Source organism: Chanodichthys erythropterus, chromosome 12 (genome assembly GCF_024489055.1).
Source record: "Chanodichthys erythropterus isolate Z2021 chromosome 12, ASM2448905v1, whole genome shotgun sequence".
Taxonomy (NCBI): domain Eukaryota; kingdom Metazoa; phylum Chordata; class Actinopteri; order Cypriniformes; family Xenocyprididae; genus Chanodichthys; species Chanodichthys erythropterus.
In genome coordinates, this window is record NC_090232.1 from 16,057,462 (window position 1) to 16,063,816 (window position 6,355).

Below are 6,355 nucleotides of genomic sequence, written 5' to 3' on the forward strand. Positions count from 1 at the left end.
TCCCGCCTCCTCATTCAGCAAGTTCCTCAGCCCCACCATTGCTGCTGACCTTCAGCCACTCTGCATCTCCCATATGCCATTTGGATATACTGAGTGTCTTTAGGCCACCAGATCCGTCTCGCAGAGAGTATCCCTGTCTCCGCCTCCAGCCTCTATGCCCCCTGCTCCACCTCGGCCTGTCGACACTTCGGCTCCACCCTGGCTCCTCCCTCCCTCGGCTCCACCGGAATCACCGGCCATATGGCTTCTCCAGGCTCCCTCGTCTCCTTCCAGCTCCACCTTGGTCAGCCATTGACCTGCCTACACCTACGGCTTCACCTCCATCCTCTGTCCCACCAGCTCAGCCTCTGCCATCAGGACTTCCGACTCCAGCTTGGATGCTCTTCGCCATGAATCCACCTCGGTCTCCAGTGCCATCGGTCATGCTTGGGCTCATCAGCTTATCATCTCCAACAGTGTCTTCCTCTTCGACAGCAGAATATCCATCAGTCATCCTCAGTGTACCTCCCATCAAGTCGGCACCATGGCTTATCCCACATTCAACTCCGCCTTGGGGCCTCATCCTGGCTGACCTCTGGCTCACTTCCTGGCTTCTCCTGCTCCTGGCTCCTTCCACCATTCACTCCCCCTTGGACTGTTTTTGTTTTTGCCATGGATTCTTTATTTTTTTCTTTGTTTTACGGCCGCCTCCAGAGCCATTGCCCCTCCACAGTTGGAGTATTTACGCCGCGAGGGCGCTCCTTGCCAGGAGGGCGCAAACTGTTACATGTATGGTCTGTCTCCTATGTTTCATTGTGTTTTTGGTTGAGTCCTATGACCTAGTTTTTCCTGAGCTGTCAAAATTAGTCATTTCATTCACCTGTCATTCTTTAATTATCTCATTAGCTCCCTTTGTTTGATGTGTCTATTTAAGTTCTGAGTTTTGTGTCATTTGTTGTCTGTCTTCGTCAATGCGTCAATGTGATAGTGTGTGTTAAGTATATTCTGTAAGATATTTCTGAGTTTCGGTTATTAAAGATCCTGTTTCCTGTTCATCCTAATCTTCATGAGCTTCATTCAGCATGTTATGTGACAGAAGGACGGACCCTCCAAGTGAGTGACAACGATAGAAATTTGATAATGTAATGATGGCTTTTTAATTTTTGTCTTTTTTAAATGTTAAATATTATTTGGATTAATATACATGTAATTTAGATTGCCACCCAAGTTCAGATCTGATTCAGAGTCATTGGCAGACCCCCTCTCTGCCTAAGATGACTGATCTTCAGAAAGGATAGACAGCACGTTGTTTTAACAGACGAGGGGTCGATTGAACTCCTTGTGGACCCACTGTTCTCCACAAGCGTAGATAGAGGGATTTGAAATTAAAAGAAGAGGGAACGTGAAGGAGGAAGGAGTCCCATCACTCGCAGAGACGAGACGCCCACAGAGATAACTGGTGAATGAATGGGCTGCTTATTTCGCTTTCATTTCATCTCGTCTGAGGATGGATGGACTGAGTGAGAGAGTGAAAGAGAGGAATAAGTAGATGCACATTTATCCCGTTTGGACTGTATTGTTCTGTTTAATCTGGGCCACCATCTGAGAGCAGGAGACGTGTGTGTGGAGAGAGGAATGTGTGAAAGAGACATGAGCCACATGAATGAGCTGCAGGGGACTAAAAATGTGTGTGTGTGTGTGTTTGCGCAATTATTGTTATAAAGATTGATATAAAGATTGTTATAAGATTTTTTTTATGTTTTTGAAAGAAGTCTCTTATGCTCACAGAGGCTGCATTTATTTGAATAAGAATGGTAAAAAGGGAATAATGTAAAATATAATTACAATTGGTTTCTATTTTAATATATTTTAAAATGCAATTTATTTCTGTGATGGCAAAGTTTACATTTAAGCAGCCATTACTCCAGTGTCATATGATCCTTCAGAAATCATTGTGATTTGGTGCTCAAGAAACATTTTGTCTTATTAACAATGTTGAAAACAGTTGTGCAGCCTTATAATTTTGGGGAAACCATGATACATTTTAAAAATACTTTTTTAAATACTTTTTTTTGATGAACAGAAAGTTTAAAAGAACAATATTTATTTGGAATATAAATCTTTAGTAACATTTCAAATGTCTTTTTAACTGTCACCTTTCTGTCACGACGGGTGGATGGATGGATGTGCTTTTTAGGTTGGTTTGCGGATGATAGTCCGTTTATCTGTCTGTCAATATCGACTTCTATAAATTTATATGTATGTTTTCAACATATGCATGTATTTTTTGCCTTTTTGTATAGCCACAATATGTGTGTGTGTGTGTGTGTGTGTGTGTGTGTGTGTGTGTGTGTGTGTGTGTGTGTGTGTGTGTGTGTATATGTGTGTTTGTGTCCAGTTTCCCCTACAGCTGCAGCTTCAGCGGATTACCCATCATCCACACGGCAACATTACACAAGTCGTTCTTTGAACAAAAGTCATGGCTGCTATTAATGAGATGGTAATCCCGGGCACCGCTACCTCCCAGATCTGCTTCCACTGACAGGGGAAGAATGTCCAAACGGTCTGCTCACAACACCCAGCACAACACTGAGGCCATTGTCACCAGCGCTGGTCTGAGCCCTGGACCCAGCTCAAGGAGTTATCCCCTTCCATCCCAATCCTGTCCCCACACCCCCGTCTCAACCCCTTCACACCCCATGAATAAAAATTAAAGCCCTAAATGGGTGGAGGAAGGAAAGGAAAGAGAGAGAGGGACCGAAGAGAGAGAAAGAGGAAAAACAAAATGTTTTGCTGGAGATTAGTGTGGGATATCTGGGATTTTGACGTCTGTGGTTCCCACACGAAGATCTGACATCTACACATCCTATGACTCCTTGGTTTTGTGGTCTCACCATAGGGACCACACAAACTGTGAGGGGCCAGACAACCCTTAGGCCACTTTAAAATCATAGAGAGAAGCAGACAAATCAAACTAAATCGAAGCTGATGAAACTGTCTTAATGCTACAACTATTACCAGATGTTTACAGTAAAAAAAACAAAAACAACAACAACTAATATACGTTAATTTTTCATTCTGGAGCCATCAGAAAGTAAATAACTTATGATAGATCAGATCTTCATACTTTTTGAGAAGTATAAATTATATTATTATATAATAATACTGAAGCACAGCCTTTAAATGTGCACACGGAACAGAGTAACATGTGAAATTCATCTTCATGGATATGACTATACCTATATGATATGATATTATATTATATTATATTATATTATATTATATTATATTATATTATATTATATTATATTATATTATATTATATTATATTATATTATATTATATTATATTATATTATATTATGTCATGTTATGTTATACGTTTTTTCAAATAAATCTTTTATGCTAATCAAGGCTATTTACTTGATGAAAAATATAGTAAAACAGTAATATTTATTAATAATTATCGCAATTTAAAAACATATTTTTCTATTTTAATATTTTTCTATTATAATAAAATATAATTTAATCCTGTGATGGCAAAGCTGAATTTTTAGCTGTCATTACTCCAGCCTTCAGTGTCACATGATCCATTAGAAAACATTCTAATATGCTGATATGATGCTCAAGAAACATTTCTAATTATGTTCATATTATTAAAAGCCTCTTTTCCACCATTGGGCCAAACTGTTCTTATATGCTAAGGAAAGGTTCCAGTCATGTCGTTCCACACCCGTAAGACCCACGTTTCCTTTTCAGAACGCAGAAGATATTTTTGATGAAATCCGAGAGGTATCTGACTCTTTCAGCGCTTCCAGGTTCTACGTTTGAACACAGACTCATTATTGGCTGGCTCCTGCGTTATGCATCACATGCAAGATATTGTTGAATAAAGTTGTTATTTTTGTTTTGTTTTTGTGCACAAAAAGTATTCTCGTTGCTTCATAACATTAAGGTTGAACCACTGCAGTCAGGTCGACTGTTTTTAACAATGTCTTTAGTACCTTTCTGGACCTTGAATGTGGTGGTTAAATTGCTGTCTATAGACGAGTCAGATGCCTCTCGGATTTCATCAAAAATATCTTAATTTGTGTTCCAAAGATGAAAGAAGGACTTACGGGTTTGGAACGACATGACTGTGAGTATTTAATGACATAATTTTCATTTTTGAGTGAACCAACCCTTTAAGAGTGCATTTCAATTTATTTTGTTTATTATAGCAACATTAATGAATTTGTTTCTGATCCAAGCTTTAGCAAAGACGCAACTAAAAATATTCTTTAAATTCTGCTCATTTTAAACATCGCTTCATCACTTAGCCTCTGCTCTTCCCAACATCTGATAGAAGCTTTAACTTGAGCTGGCTGACTTTGTGTAGCAAAATCTGATAGTAACAAATAAACTGGTACATTTATTTTGTATTGTTGCAATTAAATGTCCAATATGAGGTTCAATAATGTGATTAAACTCCGAAGAAAGCTAGAGCAGGATGTGAGCGATGTTAATCTGCTGAGGTCTGAATGTTGACAGCTAAAGCTCTGTTTGACTAACATGTCAAAGTTTCACCCAAACAGAGGAAATGCCACACAGGAACTACTGACACTGGGATCAGGCCGCTTTAGCATGAATGATTTAGCATTTCTCATGGGACAGAGGCAGAGCGAAAGGGAAAGAGCGAGAGTTTGTAGCTGTCATTGGCGAGGCATGGTCGGCCTTTCTCACTGTTCTCTGCGAGTATAGAAGTTCTAAAGTTTTCTTTCTCTCTATTCAGGAGGTCCCTTGGTGCATGGGCTTTTTCCCCACTGTTAGTATTACAAAATCCCCATTCAGTATAACCCTTGTCACCTGTCAACTAAGCCAGGCTGGTTTTCTAGGTCTTTATCCCCTACACACACTGAGAGAGAAAATAAAATGAGCAGCTAAGCTTATACCCTGCCCCCATTTAATGCGTGCACACACCCTAGACCCACACACACACACACACACACACACACACACACACACACACACACACACTAAAACCACATGTCTCAGAGCTGCTACTCTAGCAGATTAAAATTCATTACCCTTTTCTATTTAAGAAACGTTTACATTGCGTTGGTTATTGTTGGTCATTCATTAGGTGGTTAGGGGAGTTCACATGGGTCCCCCAGGGTGGTCAAAATCTAATGCTCATATCCAAAAGCATCTTCACACAAACATAAAATGTGAGGGCTCATTGCAAGAAATCTCTGACAATGCATGTGTTGAATTTATTTCATCATTGGTTTACTACTGTGTTTTCAGCAGCATAAAAGATTGGGTAACACTTCATTATGATCAGTCCACCTTAGACATTCTACTAAACTACAATACATGTCAACTACCAGTCATTAGAGATTTGGTAGACTGTCTGTTTAATATCTGCTAGCACTTTATTTTAATGGTCTCCCAATAGATATCCTGTATTGTCTATAAGTACATGTCAACTTATTCTACTAACCTTAACCTAACAATCTAATACTCTAACGAGAGTTAGTTGACATGTAGTTGCAAATTTACTTAGTTAGTGGAATGTCTAATGTAGACTATCAACATAAAGTATAACCAATATTTGAGTTCAAAGCATTTTGAGTTTGAATCAAAGTTTAGATCTTTGTTTGGTATGATAACATGCAAAATACTTTATGGCATGACAACTTTCAAGCATATAATTTAAAATTAAAATGAACAGCATATCTGACTGACTTCTAAATTTGCTAAATTCTAGGGTGATTTTAATTGCAAATTAGCTTCAATCATATCAGTTAGCCAGTTGTTATGCATACACTTGCACATTATATGAAGTTGTGTTATAGAACACACATTATATATTTTTAGGCTAACGTAGGCTATTTCTTTCTGGCATCCTACTGGTCAAGCACAATGACTAAAATACAAAAGCAAAGGAAAGAGCCACCCTAAAGCATGATGTCACGAGAGACCTAATCTCTTCCCTCTTTCTGAATACAAATCATGCAAACTGTTGTAGCCATAAACACACACACACACACACACACACACACACACACACACACACACACACACACACACACACACACACACACACACACACACACACACACACACACACACACACACACACACACACACACACACACGCACACAAATAACTATTACACAATACAATACAATACCAAATGCTTTTTATTTAAATTATGGCTTGTGTTGTCTTTTGATCAGATTTTTAAATATTCAAATTTTTAAACTTAAAGGAACACTCCACTTTTTTTGAAAATAGGCTAATTTTCCAACTCCCCTAGAGTTAAACAGTTGAGTTTTACCATTTTCGAATCCATTCAGCCGTTCTCCGGTTCTGGCGGTACCACTTTTAGCAT